Source organism: Arachis hypogaea, chromosome 3 (assembly GCF_003086295.3).
Source record: "Arachis hypogaea cultivar Tifrunner chromosome 3, arahy.Tifrunner.gnm2.J5K5, whole genome shotgun sequence".
In the NCBI taxonomy this organism is placed as follows: Eukaryota; Viridiplantae; Streptophyta; class Magnoliopsida; order Fabales; family Fabaceae; genus Arachis; species Arachis hypogaea.
In genome coordinates this window covers 67410904-67428782 of record NC_092038.1, presented here as the reverse complement: position 1 = coordinate 67428782, position 17879 = coordinate 67410904, and the positions used below count along the sequence as shown (strand labels likewise).

At 40.5% G+C, this 17879-nt stretch overlaps 1 non-coding gene across 1 annotated transcript; it reads left to right on the top strand.

Annotated features, from left to right (window-relative positions):
• Nucleotides 1-299: 299 nt before the first annotated feature.
• LOC112793102 (small nucleolar RNA R71) lies at nucleotides 300-407 on the top strand. The gene has a single exon (XR_003197811.1). It is a non-coding gene; the product is annotated as a small nucleolar RNA R71 (small nucleolar RNA).
• Nucleotides 408-17879: the final 17472 nt, after the last annotated feature.

Here is a 17879-nt window from a genome sequence, read left to right as displayed (position 1 = left end):
TGCATTCCAGACAGACTTTGAGAAATCAAATTGACTTGCTGAGTCAATATCTTGTTCTGAGCCAGTATGGCATTCAGAGTATCAATCTCAAGAACTCCTTTCTTTTGATTAGTCCCATTGTTCACAGGATTCCTTTCAGAAGTGTACATGAATTGGTTATTTGCAACCATTTCAATTAGTTCTTGAGCTTCTGCAGGCGTCTTCTTCAGATGAAGAGATCCTCCAGCAGAGATATCCAAAGACATCTTGGACAGTTCAGACAGACCATCATAGAAAATACCTATGATGCTCCATTCAGAAAGCATGTCAGAAGGACATTTTCTAATCAATTGTTTGTATCTTTCCCAAGCTTCATAGAGGGATTCTCCTTCCTTCTGTCTGAAGGTTTGGACTTCCACTCTAAGCTTACTCAATTTTTGAGGTGGAAAGAACTTTGCCAAGAAGGCATTGACTAGCTTTTCCCAAGAGTTCAGGCTTTCTTTAGGTTGTGAGTCCAACCATGTCCTAGCTCTGTCTCTTACAGCAAAAGGGAATAGCATAAGTCTGTAGACCTCAGGGTCAACCCCATTAGTCTTGACAGTGTCACAGATTTGCAAGAACTCAGCTAAAAACTGATGAGGATCTTCCAATGGAAGTCCATGGAACTTGCAATTCTGTTGCATTAGAGAAACTAATTGAGGCTTAAGCTTAAAGTTGTTTGCTCCAATGGCAGGGATAGAGATGCTTCTCCCATAAAAGTCGGGAGTAGGTGCAGTGAAGTCACCCAGCACCTTCCTTGCATTGTTGGCATTGTTGTTGTTTTTGGCTGCCATGTCTTCTTCTCCTTTGAAGATCTCTGTTAGGTCCTCTACAGAGAGTTGTGCCTTAGCCTCTCTTAGCTTTCGCTTCAAGGTCCTTTCAGGTTTAGGGTCAGCCTCAACAAGAATGCTTTTGTCTTTGCTCCTGCTCATATGAAAGAGAAGAGATCAAGGGAATATGGAATCCTCTATGTCACAGTATAGAGATTCCTTGAGGTGTCAAAGGAAAAGAAAAATAGAAGGCAGAAGTAAAAAATTCGAACTTATCAAAGAAGATGGAGTTCGAATTGTGCATTAAGGAATAGTGTTAGTCCATAAATGGAAGGATGTGAGAAGAGGGGAAGAAATTTTCGAAAATTAAGTAAAAGATTTTGAAAACATTTTGAAAAACACTAATTGATTTTTGAAAACCAAGGGTGGAAAAGAAATCAAGTGATTTTTGAAAAAGATTTTGAAGTTAGAAATTAAAAAGATATGATTGAAAAGTTATGGTTTAAAAAGATGTGATTGAGAAAATATGATTTGAAAAACAATTTAAAAAGATTGATTTTGAAAATTAATGACTTGGCTAACAAGAAAAGATATGATTCGAACATTAAACCTTTCTCAACAAAAAAGGCAACATACTTGAAATGTTGAATCAAATCATTAATTGATAGCAAGTATTTTTGAAAATGGAAAGAAATTGATTTTGAAAAAGATTTGATTGAAAAGATATGATTTGAAAAAGATTTGATTTTGAAAGATTTTGAAAACCTAAAAAAAATTGGCATTAAAAACAGAATCTTCCCTCTTGTGCCATCCTGGCGTTTAACGCCCAGAATGGTGCACATTCTGGTGTTTAACGCCCAAAACTCTACCCTTTTGGGCGTTAAACGCCCAGCCAGGCACCCTGGCTGGCGTTTAAACGCCAGTTTGCCTTCCTTACTGGGCGTTTTGAACGCCCAGCTTTTTTTGTGTAATTCCTCTGCTGTATGTTCTGAATCTTCAATTCTCTGTATTATTGACTTAAACAGACACAAATAAAAAATATTTTTGGATTTTTAATAATGAGGAATAATCAAAATGCAACTAAAATCAAATAACAATGCATGCAAAACACCAAACTTAGCAGTTTGTATACTACTGACACTAACAAAATGAGGATGCATATGAGAAACAACAAAACACTCAAGTCAAGAGAATTTAAAGATCAGAGCAATGAAATCATCAAGAACATCTTGAAGATCACTTAAGACACATGAATGAATGCAAGAAGAACAGAAACATACAATTGACACCAAACTTAACATGAGACTCTGGACTCAACAAGAAGCATACAATATTTTTGGTTTTTATGATTTTGTAAAATTTTTTTGGATTTTTCGAAAATTAAGTGGAAAAGAAAATAAAGATATCAAAATTCTTAATGAGAATTCCAGGAATCATGCAATGTTAGTCTAAAGCTTCAGTCTAAAGGAATTAGACATGGCTAGTCAAGCTTCAGCAGGACATTGCATTCAAGAGCTAAATTGATGAGAATCAATCAGCTTTGGTGATGATAAGAACATCACCTTGAAACACTAGAATTCATTCTTAAGAACTCTGAAGAAAAATACCTAATCAAAGCAACAAAATGAACCGTCAGTTGTCCAAACTCAACAATCCCCGGCAACGGCGTCAAAAACTTGGTGCTGTTGCCGGATCAGAAATTTGGCACTGATGTTACCGGACCAAAAGCTTGCCGAAAACTCGAACAATCCCCGGCAACGGCGCCAAAAACTTGGTGCACGAAATTGTCATCATCAATGGCACCATCAACATGGTACGCTCAATTGCAATCTCAACTCTTTATCACAACTTCGCACAACTAACCAGCAAGTGCACTGGGTCGTCCAAGTAATAAACCTTACGCGAGTAAGGGTCGATCCCACGGAGATTGTTGGTATGAAGCAACCTATGGTCATCTTGTAAATCTTAGTCAGGCAGACTCAAATGGTTATGGATGATGTATGAATAAAACATAAAGATAAAGATAGAGATACTTATGTAATTCATTGGTGAGAATTTCAGATAAGCGTATGGAGATGCTTTGTCCCTTCCGTCTCTCTGCTTTCCTACTGTCTTCATCCAATCCTTCTTACTCCTTTCCATGGCAAGCTGTATGTAGGATTTCACCGTTGTCAGTGGCTACCTCCCATCCTCTCAGTGAAAATGTTCAACGCACCCTGTCACGGCACGGCTATTCAGCTGTCGCTTCTCGATCATGTCGGAATAGAATCCAGTGATTCTTTTGCGTCTGTCACTAACGCCCCACAATCGCAAGTTTGAAGCTCGTCACAGTCATTCAGTCATTGAATCCTACTCAGAATACCACAGACAAGGTTTAGACCTTCCGGATTCTCTTGAATGCCCCCATCAATTCTAGCTTATACCACGAAGATTCCGATCAAGGGATCCAAGAGATAAACATTCAAGCCTTGTTTGCTTGTAGAACAGAAGTGGTTGTCAGGCACTCGTTCATAAGTGAGAATGATGATGAGTGTCACATAATCATCACATTCATCATGTTCTTGGGTACAAATGAATATCTTAGAACAAGAACAAGCCGAATTGAATAGAAGAACAATAGTAATTGCATTAATACTCGAGGTACAGCAGAGCTCCACACCTTAATCTATGGTGTGTAGAAACTCCACCGTTGAAAATACATAAGAACAAGGTTTAGGCATGGCCGAATGGCCAGCCTCCCAGTGATCTAAAATAGCATAAGAATAAAGATAGCTACCAAGATCCCCTTTTACAATAGTAAAAGTTCCTATTTATAAAGAACTAGTAGCCTAAGGTTTACAAAGATGAGTAAATGACATAAAAATCCACTTCCGGGCCCACTTGGTGTGTGCTTGGGCTGAGCATTGAAGCATTTTCGTGTAGAGACTTCTCTTGGAGTTAAACGCCAGCTTTTGTGCCAGTTTGGGCGTTTAACTCCCATTCTTGTGCCAGTTCCGGCGTTTAACGCCGGGCATTCTTGAGCTGATTTGGAACGCCGGTTTGGGCCATCAAATCTCGGGCAAAGTATGAACTATTATACATTGCTGGAAAGCCCAGGATGTCTACTTTCCAACTCCATTGAGAACGCACCAATTGAGCTTCTGTAGCTTTAGAAAATCCACTTCGAGTGCAGGGAGGTCAGAATCCAACAGCATCTGCAATCCTTTTTAGTCTCTGAATCAGATTTTTGCTCAAGTCCCTCAATTTCAGCTAGAAAATACCTGAAATCATAGAAAAACACACAAACTCATAGTAAAGTCCAGAAAAGTGAATTTTAACTAAAAACTAATAAAAATATACTAAAAACTAACTAAAACATACTAAAAACATACTAAAAACAATGCCAAAAAGCGTACAAATTATCCGCTCATCAGACACAACAGCTCCGATCATATCAGAAGATCTCATACAAGATCAACCTTCAGTTTCAGGTAACCCTTAGAACACTATTCATCCAAGCAGATCCTAGTACAAAGACACCATAGGCATGTGTCTCAAGGTTTAAGCTATTGGTGCATAGCTTATTCTTTGTTTCTTTCTTTTTGTTTGCCAACGTTGGGGCTGCCATTGGAGGTCCAACTTTGCCTCCAACGTTGGCTTTTCTTGTTTTCCTTATTGTTCTTTTTTGCTTCCAAGGCTTGTTCTTTTCACAGGGTTCATAACCAGCACAAAGTTCATACTATAGAGGACATTCTACTCCTTTTGTTTTTATTGTTTGAGCTTACTAAACTATCAACATGAACCACCATTTACCTTGTTCTATATCCTATCAACTTGGACATTCATACCTTATGTTTCAAACATTTTCTTTTATTCAATTGAAAAGGAGACAAGTCATACATTCAAGCACAATGAAAGTGAAGCACACAGACCTAGGGTAGTACACTTATGACAGAAATACATAAAACAAACAACCAAATTTAAAATGACTTACACTACATGTTAACTATCAACTTAAAAGAAATGCAACATGTTCTTTCTTATTATGATAAACAAGGAGCAAGTTCGCCTTTCATTTTTTAGCTTGTTTGCCTTTCTTCTTCCTCTCTTCTTCTTGATTTCCTCCTTGCTGACTACTTGCACCATCTTTTTCTTTTTGTTTTCCTTCCACCTTTTTCCAAAAGCCTGCTTCTTCCATCTTTTTCCTGAGCTTAGCTTCATTACGATGAGCTCTTTCCACTGCTCTTGCTTCGATCATTTGACTAATGTCCACATATTTTGGTATTCCTGGGTTCACTTGATGCATGTAACCAGTCAAGTAATTGAGTCTAGCATGAGCACTCATGCCGTACTCCAACTTGTCTAGGTATCTCCCCTCATTAAGAACCCAATATTCATTAAAGTTCTCATGTGGACATTTTGGCGTTGATTGAGCTCTTCGACACGCTTTCCTTATTGGACTTGTATTTCAGCCACTTGTTGGATGGATTGACTAAGATGAGAGTATTGTTCTTTCTGCTGTTCCATGAGTTGCATATATAGCTTCCTCTGTTGATCCATCATTTGAGATTGGAATCCACTTTGTTGGTCCATGAGTTGGAGTTGATGATTTCTTTGTTGCTCTTGATTTTCTACATACTGTCTAGATAAGCTTTCTATAGCCTCTTGCATCCGACTCGTGTCCATGGTGGCTTATGGTAGGTCTTGCTCTTCTTTAAGTTGTTGCTCTTCTTCTTGGTTTCCTTCTTCTTGTGGCTCTTCCATCCTTCTTCTCCTTCGTGGTCTCCTTTGTGGTTGAGCAACTGTGACATTAGTCATTCTTCCTATGGTCATTGGCACACCCAGATTTATCCAGATAGGATTTGAATCCTCCAATGGCACCTTGGCCTTTATGCACAGGCGAATGATGGTGCTTGGGTAGTGGAGCCAAGAGTCCTAGGAGATCTTTTCAGAGATTTTTTGGATATCTTTGGCGATGAGCTCACAAACCTTGATCTCCCCTCCGACCATAATGCAATGTACATCATTGCTCTCTTAATATTCACCTCCGAAGTGTTTGCAGTGTCTAGAATGGATCTCCTTATAAGCTCATACCATCCCTTGGCCTCTGGAATGAGATCTCCTCTCTTGAGATACTTTGGTGCTCCATTAGCATGTCTCACCTAGTCTTTTCCAATCCCGCAAATATCACTGCAATCTCATCACACTCCGGGTTGCCATTCATTCTCTCATGATAGCTAGGTTTGTCAAAACGCGTTGCCTTTAGCCCGAGAACCTTCATAATGATTTTTGGGCTAAAGTCCACCTCCACACCTCTAACATAGCTTTTATAGGTGGGTTTAGTCCTTGTATTCATCCTTACCGCATTGGCATAAAACTCTTTCACAATATTGGCATTGTTTCGGGTGATAGGATTAGTGAGGATGTCCCAATTCCTTTTTGTAATCTTCTCCTTTATCTCTGGGCATTCATTCTCAGAGAGTTGGAAAGGTATTTCCTGTAGTATTTTCTTAGGATTCATTCAATTGTATTGTCTCTGATAGAAGAGCTCTTGAAGCTCGATGAAGTTGCCATGTTTGTCTTAGAGATGGTCTGATAGAGGGTATAAGATGAAGAGGATGGATTGCTAGTGTGGCTTGCGTAGTGTGGGATGATGGTGTGGCTTGGAGGTGAAGCACAGTGTATGGCTAATTGAAACAAGAAGTGGCATGCACAAGAGCAAAGCATGGTCTTGGTTTAAAATAAAGAATGGGTGCAAGAAGTGAATTATGGGACTTAGGGATATGACACTCAGTCATCAAGGGTGTCCTTTTTTTAGAAAGACTTAATGAGAAATGAAGGGTGAGGATGCACTTGTGATGGTTAAAAGGGATGGTGTGCATGTATTATGGAGTAGGGACAAGGATTGTCTCTTCATTGGGGGTAAGTTTGGTCATTAAAGAAGGGTACACCTAACCACCCAATGTGCAGAATTTTTCTTCCCAATGAGCTTTTCCAAGGATATATGACTTCCCTTTTGAGCACTGATGAGCGGATAATTTATACGCTTTTTGGCATTGTTTTCAGTATGTTTTTAGTATGTTTTAATTAGTTTTTATTATATTTTTATTAGTTTTTAGTTAAAATTCACTTTTTTGGACTTTACTATGAGTTTGTGTGTTTTTCTGTGATTTCAGGTATTTTCTGGCTGAAATTGAGGGTCCTGAGCAAAAATCTTATTCAGAGGCTGAAAAGGACTGCAGATGCTGTTGGATTCTGACCTCCCTGCACTCGAAATGGATTTTCTGGAGCTACAGAAGCCCAATTGGCGCGCTCTCAACAGCGTTGCAAAGTAGACATCCTGGGCTTTCCAGCAATGTATAATAGTCTATACTTTGCCCGAGATTTGATGGCCCAAACCGGCGTTGCAAATCAGCTTCAGAATTCCCAGCGTTTAACGCTGGAACTGGCATAAAAATTGGAGTTAAACGCCCAAACTGGCATAAAAGCTGGCGTTTAACTCCAGAAAAAGTCTCCACACATGAAAGCTTCAATGCTCAGCCCAAGCACACACTAAGTGGACCCAGAAGTGGATTTTTACGTCATTTTACTCATTTCTGTATACCCTAGGTTACTAGTTCACTATTAATAGGATCTTTTGACATTGTATCTACACCTCATGACACTTTACACGTTTCTCATTGTATCTTCTACGGCATGAGTCTCTAAACCCCATGGTTGGGGGTGAGGAGCTCTGCTGTGTCTTGATGGATTAATGCAATTACTACTGTTTTTCATTCAAACACGCTTGCTTCTATTCTAAGATATCACTTGTTCCTAAACCTGATGGATGTGATGATTCGTGACACTCATCATCATTCTCACCTATGAACGTGTGCCTGACAACCACCTCCGTTCTACCTTAGATTGAGTAGATATCTCTTGGATTCCTTAATCAGAATCTTCGTAGTATAAGCTAGAATTGATGGCGGCATTCAAGAGAATCTGGAAGGTCTAAACCATGTCTGTGGTATTCTGAGTAGGATTCAAGGATTGAATGACTGTGATGAGCTTTAAACTCCTGAGAGTTGGGCGTTAGTGACAGACGCAAAAGAATCACTGGATTCTATTCCAACCCGATTGAGAACCGACAGATGATTAGCCGTGCTGTGACAGAGCGCGTTGAACATTTTCACTGAGAGGATGGGAGGTAGCCATTGAAAACGGTGAAACCCTACATACAGCTTGCCATGGAAGGAGCCTTGCGTGCTTGAAGAAGAAGACAGTAGGAAAGCAGAAGTTCAAAAGATAGAGCATCTCCAAAACCTCAACCTGTTCCCCATTACTGCAAAACAAGTATTTATTTCATGTTCTTTTGCTTTTTACAATCAACCCTGATAATTATTGATATCCTGACTAAGAGTTACAAGATAACCATAGCTTGCTTCAAGCCGACAATCTCCGTGGGATCGACCCTTACTCACGTAAGGTATTACTTGGACGACCCAGTGCACTTGCTGGTTAGTTGTGCGGAATTGCAAAAGTGTGATTGCAATTTCGTGCACCAAGTTTTTGGCGCCATTGCCGGGGATTGTTCGAGTTTGGACAACTAACGGTTTATTTTGTTGCTTAGATTGGGACTGTTTTATTTTGTTGGTTTAGAGTCTTTTATTTGAGTATAATTTCATATTTTAAGTTTGGTGTCAATTGTATGCTTTTGTTTTTCTTTTAAATTTTCGAAATTACCTGTTCTTAGTCCCTTTTTGATCTTTAAAAATTCTAAGTTTGGTGTCTTCTTTGTGTTTTTCTTTAGGTTTTCGAAAATTTATGTTTGATTTTCTGAAAAATTTTAAGTTTGGTGTCTCTTTGTTGTTTTTATCTTTCCTCTTTTCAAATATATATATATATATATATATATATATACATATATATCTTGATTACTATTCACATCAATTCCCTTTTCTCCATCATGGATATAAATGGGAATGAACAGTCCAAAAGGACTCTGGGATCATATGCTAACCCCATTACAGCTGCATATGGGAGTAGCATCTGTATACCTCCCATCAAAGCAAGCAGCTTTGAGCTAAACCCTCAACTCATTATCATGGTGCAGCAAAATTGCCAGTATTCCGGTCTTCCACAGGAAGAACCTACTGAGTTTCTGGCACAATTCTTACAACTTGCTGACATAGTACGTGTTAAAGAGGTGGATCAGGATGTCTACAGATTATTATTGTTTCCATTTGCTGTAAAAGATCAAGCTAAGAGGTGGTTAAATAACCAACCTACAGCAAGCATAAAGACATGGAAACAGTTATCAGACAAATTCCTGAATCAATTTTACCCTCCAAAAAGGATGACACAGCTAAGGCTGGACATCCAAGGCTTTAAACAAGAGGATAATGAATCCCTTTATAATGCTTGGGAGAGGTATAGAGGTATGCTAAGAAAATGCCCTTCTGAAATGTTTTCAGAGTGGGTACAGTTAGACATCTTCTACTATAGGCTTACAGAAAAAGCTCAGATGTCTCTAGACCACTCAGCTGGTGGATCTATACATATGAGGAAGACGATTGAGGAGGCTCAAGAGCTTATAGATACTGTTGCTAGAAATCAACATTTGTACTCTAGCAATGAGTCCTCTACAAAAGAAGAAGTTATGACAGTAGCCACTGACCCTAATCCTCAAGAACAGATGGTTGAGCTTAATCAACAATTACACCTGATGACAAAATAGTTAGCAGAATTTAAAGAGATGCTCCAAGAAACTAAAATTGCTAACAAGAACATAGAATCACAGTTGAATCAGGCAAAACAGCAGTTATCTAAACAGATAACAGAAGAATGCCAAGCAGTTCAACTGAGGAGTGGGAAGACATTGAATAACACTGCTCAAAGTAGCAAAAAGCCAACAAAGGAACAATTGACAGAGGATAACCAAACCACTGTCCAAAATCCCTCTGAGGACAGTAAGAGCCCAGAGAGGAATACTCTTGGCATTCAAACGCCAGAAAGGGGGGGAAAGCTGGCGTTAAACGCCCATTCCCTGCCCAGTTCTGGCGTTCAAACGCCAGAAAAGGGGGAAAACATGGCGTTAAACGCCCATTCCTCACCCAATCCTGGCGTTCAAACGCCAATGAGGGATCAGACACCTGAGAGTGCTGATAGTAACCCCTCTAAAAAGGCTTCTCCAACCACCTCTGTAAGGAATAAACCTGCAGCAACTAAGGTTGAAGAATATAAAATCAAGATGCCTTATCCTCAGAAACTCCGCCAAGCGGAACAGGATAAGCAATTTGCCCGCTTTGCAGACTATCTAAGGACTCTTGAAATAAAGATTCCGTTTGCAGAGGCACTTGAGCAAATACCTTCTTATGCTAAGTTCATGAAAGAGATCTTAAGCCATAAGAAGGATTGGAGAGAGACTGAAAAAGTGTTTCTCACTAAAGAATGCAGTGCAGTCATTCTGAAAAGCTTACCAGAAAAGCTTCAAGATCCAGGAAGCTTTATGATACCGTGCACATTAGAAGGTGCTTGCACCAAGACAGCTGGTGCACGAAATTGTGATCACTACTTTTCACAAATCAATTAATCCCCGGTAATGAATCCAAAAACTTGGTATTCAGTACCATGGCATAAACACAACTTCGCACAACTAACCAGCAAGTGTACTGGGTCGTCCAAGTAATAAACCTTACGCGAGTAAGGGTCGATCCCACAGAGATTGTTGGTATGAAGCAAGCTATGGTCACCTTGTAAATCTTAGTCAGGCAAACTCAAATGGGTATGGTGATATACGAATAAAACATAAAGATAAAGATAGAGATACTTATGTAATTCATTGGTAGGAATTTCAGATAAGCGTATGAAGATGCCTTCCCTTCCGTCTCTCTGCTTCCCTACTGTCTTCATCCAATCCTTCTTACTCCTTTCCATGGCAAGCTTAAGCAAGGGTTTCACCGTTGTCAGTGGCTACCTCCCATCCTCTCAGTGGAAATGTTCAACGCACCCTGTCACGGCACGGCTATCCATCTGTCGGTTCTCGATCAGGCCGGAATAGAATCCAGTGATTCTTTTGCGTCTGTCACTAACGCCCCGCCCTCAGGAGTTTGAAGCACGTCACAGTCATTCAATCATTGAATCCTACTCAGAATACCACAGACAAGGTTAGACCTTCCGGATTCTCTTGAATGCCGCCATCAGTTCTAGCCTATACCACGAAGACTCTGATCTCACGGAATGGCTGGCTCGTTTGTCAGGCGAGCACTCGGTTGTCAGGCGATCAACCATGCATCGTGTATCAGGAATCCAAGAGATATTCACCCAATCGAAGGTAGAACGGAGGTGGTTGTCAGTCACACGTTCATAGGTGAGAATGATGATGAGTGTCACGGATCATCACATTCATCAAGTTGAAGAACAAGTGATATCTTAGAACAAGAACAAGCGGAATTGAATAGAAGAACAATAGTAATTGCATTGATACTCGAGGTACAGCAGAGCTCCACACCTTAATCTATGGTGTGTAGACACTCCACCGTTGAAAATACATAAGAACAAGGTCTAGGCATGGCCGTGAGGCCAGCCTCCCAATGATCTAAGAACTAGATGTCCAAAGATGATCTAGAGATCTAAAAGTGATCAAAAGATGAAAATACAATAGTAAAAGGTCCTATATATAGAGAACTAGTAGCCTAGGGTGTACAGAGATGAGTAAATGACATAAAAATCCACTTCCGGGCCCACTTGGTGTGTGCTTGGGCTGAGCATTGAAGCATTTTCGTGTAGAGACTCTTCTTGGAGTTAAACGCCAGCTTTTATGCCAGTTTGGGCGTTTAACTCCCATTTTGGTGCCAGTTCCGGCGTTTAACGCTGGAAATCTTGAGGGTGACTTTGAACGCCGGTTTGGGCCATCAAATCTTGGGCAAAGTATGGACTATCATATATTTCTGGAAAGCCCAGGATGTCTACTTTCCAACGCCGTTGAGAGCGCGCCAATTGGGTTTCTGTAGCTCCAGAAAATCCACTTCGAGTGCAGGGAGGTCAGAATCCAACAGCATCTGCAGTCCTTTTTAGTCTCTGAATCAGATTTTTGCTCAGGTCCCTCAATTTCAGCCAGAAAATACCTGAAATAACAAAAAAAACACACAAACTCATAGTAAAGCCCAGAAAAGTGAATTTTAACTAAAAACTTAATAAAAATATACTAAAAACTAACTAGATCATACTAAAAACATACTAAAAACAATGCCAAAAAGCGTATAAATTATCTGCTCATCAACAGCCCTGTGTGACCTTGGAGCAAGTATCAATCTAATACCTGCATCCACTATCAGAAAGCTTGGGTTGACTGAAGAAGTCAAACCAACCCGGATATGCCTCCAACTTACTGATGGCTCCACTAAATATCCATCAGGCATAATTGAGGACATGATTGTCAAGGTTGGGCCATTCGCCTTTCCAACTGACTTTGTAGTGCTGGAAATGGAGGAGCACAAGAGTGCAACTCTCATTCTAGGAAGGCCCTTCCTAGCAACTGGACGAACTCTCATTGATGTACAAAAAAGGGAAGTAACCCTGAGAGTCAATGAGGATGAGTTCAAGTTGAATGCTGTAAAAGCTATGCAGCATCCAGACACACCAAATGACTGCATGGGCGCTGACATTATTGACTCTTTGGTGGAAGAGATCAATATGACTGAAAGTCTAGAATCAGAGCTTGAGGACATCTTCAAGGATGCTCAGCTTGCTCAGGAAGAACCAGAGGAAACAAAAGACTTTTTGAAAATTCCTCAGGAGGAGGATAAGCCTCCCAAACCTGAACTCAAACCACTACCACCATCCCTGAAGTATGCATTTCTGGGAGAGGGTGACACTTTTCCAGTGATTATAAGCCTTGCTTTAAATCCACAGGAAGAGGAAGCACTGATTCAAGTGCTAAAGACACACAAGACAGCTCTTGGGTGGTCCATAAGTGATCTTAAGGGCATTAACCCAGCAAGATGCATGCACAAGATCCTATTGGAGGATAATGTCAAACCAGTGGTCCAACCACAAAGGCGGCTAAATCCAACCATGAAGGAGGTGGTGCAGAAAGAGGTCACTAAATTACTAAAGGCTGGGATTATTTATCCTATTTCTGATAGCCCCTGGGTGAGCCCTGTCCAAGTTGTCCCCAAGAAGGAGGCATGACAGTAGTTCATAATGAAAAAAATGAACTGGTTCCTACAAGAACAGTCACAGGGTGGCGTATGTGTATTGACTACAGAAGGCTCAATACAGCCACCAGAAAGGATCATTTTCCTTTACCATTCATAGACCAAATGCTAGAAAGACTAGCTGGTCATGATTATTACTGCTTTTTGGATGGCTATTCAGGCTACAACCAAATTGCAGTAGATCCTCAAGACCAAGAGAAAACAGCATTCACTTGCCCTTCTGGCGTGTTTGCCTACAGGAGAATGCCTTTTGGTCTGTGTAATGCTCCTGCAACTTTTCAGAGATGCATGTTATCCATCTTCTCTGATATGGTGGAGAAATTCCTGGAAGTCTTCATGGATGACTTCTCAGTATATGGAGACTCATTCAGCTCCTGTCTTAATCACCTAGCACTTGTCCTGAAAAGGTGCCAAGAGACTAACCTGGTTTTAAACGGGGAGAAATGACACTTTATGGTGACTGAAAGAATTGTCCTTGGGCACAAAATTTCAAGCAAGGGAATAGAGGTGGATAAAGCAAAGCTAGAGGTAATTGAAAAATTGCTACCACCTGCCAATGTTAAGGCAATCAGAAGCTTTCTGGGGCATGCAAGATTCTACAGAAGGTTTATAAAGGATTTTTCGAAAATTGCAAAACCTTTAAGCAACCTGCTAGCTGCTGACACACCATTTGTGTTTGACACACAATGTTTACAGGCATTTGAGACCCTGAAAGCCAAGCTGGTCACAGCACCAGTCATTTCTGCACCAGACTGGACATTGCCATTCAAACTAATGTGTGATGCCAGTGACCATGCCATTGGTGCAGTGTTGGGACAGAGGCATAACAAGCTTCTGCACGTCATTTATTATGCCAGCTGTGTTCTAAATAATGCACAAAAGAATTACACAACCACAGAAAAAGAGTTACTTGCAGTGGTCTATGCCATTGACAAGTTTAGATCCTATCTAGTGGGATCAAAGGTGATTGTGTACACTGACCATGCTGCTCTTAAGTACTTACTCACAAAGTAGGATTCAAAACCCAGGCTCATAAAATGGGTGTTGCTTCTGCAAGAGTTTGACATAGAAATAAGAGACAGAAAAGGGACAGAGAACCAAGTAGCTGATCATCTGTCCCGAATAGAACCAGTAGTTGGGGCGTCCCTCCCTCCTACTGAGATCTCTGAGACCTTTCCAGATGAGCAACTTTTCGCCATTCAGGAAGCTCCATGGTTTTCAGATATTGCAAATTACAAAGCTGTGAGGTTCATACCCCAGGAGTACAGTAGGGTGCAAAGAAAGAAATTGATTTCAGATGCCAAGTACTACCTGTGGGATGAGCCATACCTCTTTAAGAGATGTGCAGACGGAATAATCCGCAGATGTGTACCCAGAGAGGAAGCACAAAGAATCCTGTGGCATTGCCATGGATCACAATATGGAGGACACTTTGGAGGTGAGCGAACAGCAACCAAGGTCCTCCAATGCGGATTCTACTGGCCTACTCTCTATAGAGATTCCCGAGAATTTGTGCGTAACTGTGACAGTTGCCAAAGAGCTGGTAACTTGCCTCATGGTTACGCCATGCCTCAGCAAGGGATCTTAGAGATTGAATTGTTTGATGTATGGGGAATTGACTTCATGGGCCCCTTCCCACCATCATACTCAAATACTTATATTCTAGTGGCAGTAGACTATGTATCTAAATAGGTGGAAGCAATTGCCACACCCAATAATGATACCAAGACCGTGCTGAAATTCCTCCAGAAACACATCTTCAGCAGGTTTGGTGTTCCCAGAGTACTGATAAGTGATGGGGGCACTCATTTCTGCAATAAACAACTGTACTCTGCTATGGTTAGATATGGAATTAGCCACAAAGTAGCAACTCCGTATCACCCACAGACAAATGGACAAGCTGAGGTCTCTAACAAAGAGATCAAAAGAATCCTGGAACGGACTGTTGTTGCCCGTAGAAAGGATTGGGCAAAGAGCTTGGATGATGCTCTGTGGGCATACAGAACAGCATTCAAGACTCCTATAAGAACCTCTCCATACCAACTGGTGTATGGGAAGGCCTGTCATCTGCCCGTGGAACTAGAACATAAAGCCTACTGGGCAACCAGATTCCTAAACATGGATGCTAAGTTAGCTGGTGAAAAAAGATTGCTCCAGCTAAATGAGCTAGAGGAGTTCAGACTCAGTGCCTTTGAAAATGCAAAAATTTATAAGGAAAAGGCAAAGAAGTGGCATGACAAGAAGTTGTCATCCAGAGTCTTTGAGCCAGGACAAAAAGTCCTGCTCTTCAACTCTAGGCTCAGATTGTTCCCAGGAAAACTTAAATCCCGCTGGAGGGGTCCGTATGTGATTACAGGAGTATCACCATATGGATATGTTGAGCTTCAGGATACTGATTCTGACAAGAAGTTCATTGTTAATGGACGGAGGATCAAGCATTATCTTGAAAGCAATTTTGAGCAAGAATGCTCAAAACTGAGACTTGAGTGATTCTCAGTGAAGGTCCAGCTAAAGACAATAAAGAAACGCTTGCTGGGAGGCAACCCAGTGATTAGCAGGGTATCTGTTCTGTTTAATAAAGGTTTGATACATATTCTAAAAGGGCAATTATCAAAATTGAAGGAATTCACAGAGTTACTGAAGGATTCAGTGCAAAAAGCAGAGAAAAAGAGCTTGCTGGCGAAAAAAAGCCAGTAAGGGGTACTTTGGGCGTTAAACGCCAAAATGGGCACCATTCTGGGCGTTTAACGCCAGGTGTGCAGCAGATAAAGGGATTTCTGGCGTTTAATGCCAGCCAGGGTACCTGGCTGGGCGTTAAACGCCCAAATTGGCCAACAAATGGGCGTTAAACGCCAGAATGGATACCATTCTGGGCGTTTAACGCCAGAAAGGCAAGGGGAGGAGATTTTGGTTCCCACTTCAAATTTTTTCAAACTTTCTTGTTTTGATCCATATTTTTCTACATACACACATTACAAACTTTCATCATTCACCTTCCAATTTCAAAAATTAAAATCTTCTTCAAATCTATTTCAAATCCTTTCCTAGGCTCTTTCAAAAACTCCATTATCTCCTCAAATTTTTTCCATATCTTTTCAAATCTCCCTCAAATTTTTGAAAATCTCTCCTCCTCTCCTATTTAAACACGTTCGGCCACCCTCTTTCCCCACACCATTCGAATTTGCTCTCCTCCTCTCTCCCCTCTTTGCCTTCTTTTGCTTGAGGACAAGCAAACCTCTAAGTTTGGTGTGCTTTCCATGATCACTAGGCCAAGATTTACCAAGATCATGGCTCCTAGAGGAAAACAAACCAATTCAAGAGGCAAGAAAGAGAATAATCCAAAGGATGTCTGGAGTCAAGAGAAGTTCTTAACCAAAGAACATGCAGACCATTACCACAAAATAATAGGTCTGAGGTCAGTGATCCCGGAAGTCAAATTCAATCTAAAAGAAGATGAATATCCGGATATCCAAGAGCAAATTCAAAACAGACGATGGGAAGTTCTAACCAACCCTGAGACAAAGGTTGGAAGGAACATGGTTCAGGAATTCTACTCAAATCTGTGGCTGATAGATAAGTAGAGAATGACTGGAACTGCTTTTCATACCTACAGAACCATGGTCAGAGGGAGAATTATTTACTTCCATCTGGACAAAATAAGAGAGGTCTTCAAATTGCCTCAACTGCAAGATGATCCTGAATCCTTTAATAGGAGGATGGTGAGAGCAGATAAAGGGTTGGATCAAGTTCTAGAGGACATATGCCTCCCTGGAACTAAGTGGATAACCAATTCAAAAGGTGTCCCAAACCAGCTCAAGAGGGGAGACCTCAAACCAATTGCAAGAGGTTGGCTAGACTTTATTGGACGTTCCATATTGCCCACTAGCAACCGTTCTGAGGTCACTATCAAGAGAGCAGTGATGATTCATTGCATTATGTTGGGAAAAGAAGTGGAGGTTCATCATCTGATTGCTTGTGAGATCTACAAAATTGCAAACAAGAATTCCACTGAAGCCAAACTGGCGTACCCAAGCTTGATCTCCTTGCTCTGCAAAGAGGCTGGGGTGAAGATGGGAGTAGATGAATTCATCCCAATTGAACATCCAATCACCAAGAAGTCAATGGAAGGACAAATGCAAGACAACTCTATCAAAAAGATGGCGCAAGAGTTCCTTCCTGAATTTCCTGAAATTGACTACTGGGCCAGCCTAGAAGCATCTATCACCAAGTTGCAAGAAACTATGGAGCAACTTAAGGAAGAACAGCAGAATCAGAACTACATGCTCTGCAAATTGCTGAAGGAACAAGAGAAGCAGGGGCGTGAACTTCAAGAGTTGAAACGCCAAAAGTTCTCCCCTCAATTTGAGGGAGCATCCACTTCTCAAAATCAAGGTTGTTGAGTCCTAACTCTATGATAACCTCTATCATTAGGAGCCTATTTAAATTTTTGTTTTCTATTCCTACTAGTCTCATCTTATATCTATTTTTGAGTCTTGTTCTTAATTCATGATTAATAAAATTTAAAGTTCATGTCTTAAAGCTATGAATGTCCTATGAATCCATCACCTCTCTTAAATGAAAAGTGCTTTAATCACAAAAGAATAAGAAGTACAGGATTTTGAATTCATCTTTGAAACTAGATGAATTAGTTTGATGTGGTGACAATACTTTTTGTTTTCTGAATGAATGCTTGAACAGTGCATATGTCTTTTGAATTTGTTGATTTAAGAATGTTAAAATTGTTGGCTCTTAAAAGAATGAGGGAAAAGGAGAACTGTTATTGAGGATCTGAAAAATCATCAAATTGATTCTTGAAGCAAGAAAAAGCAGTGATTCAAAAATCTGAAAAAAAAATAAAGTTGTGATCCAAGGCAAAAAGAGTGTGCTTAAGAACCCTGGACACCTCTAATTG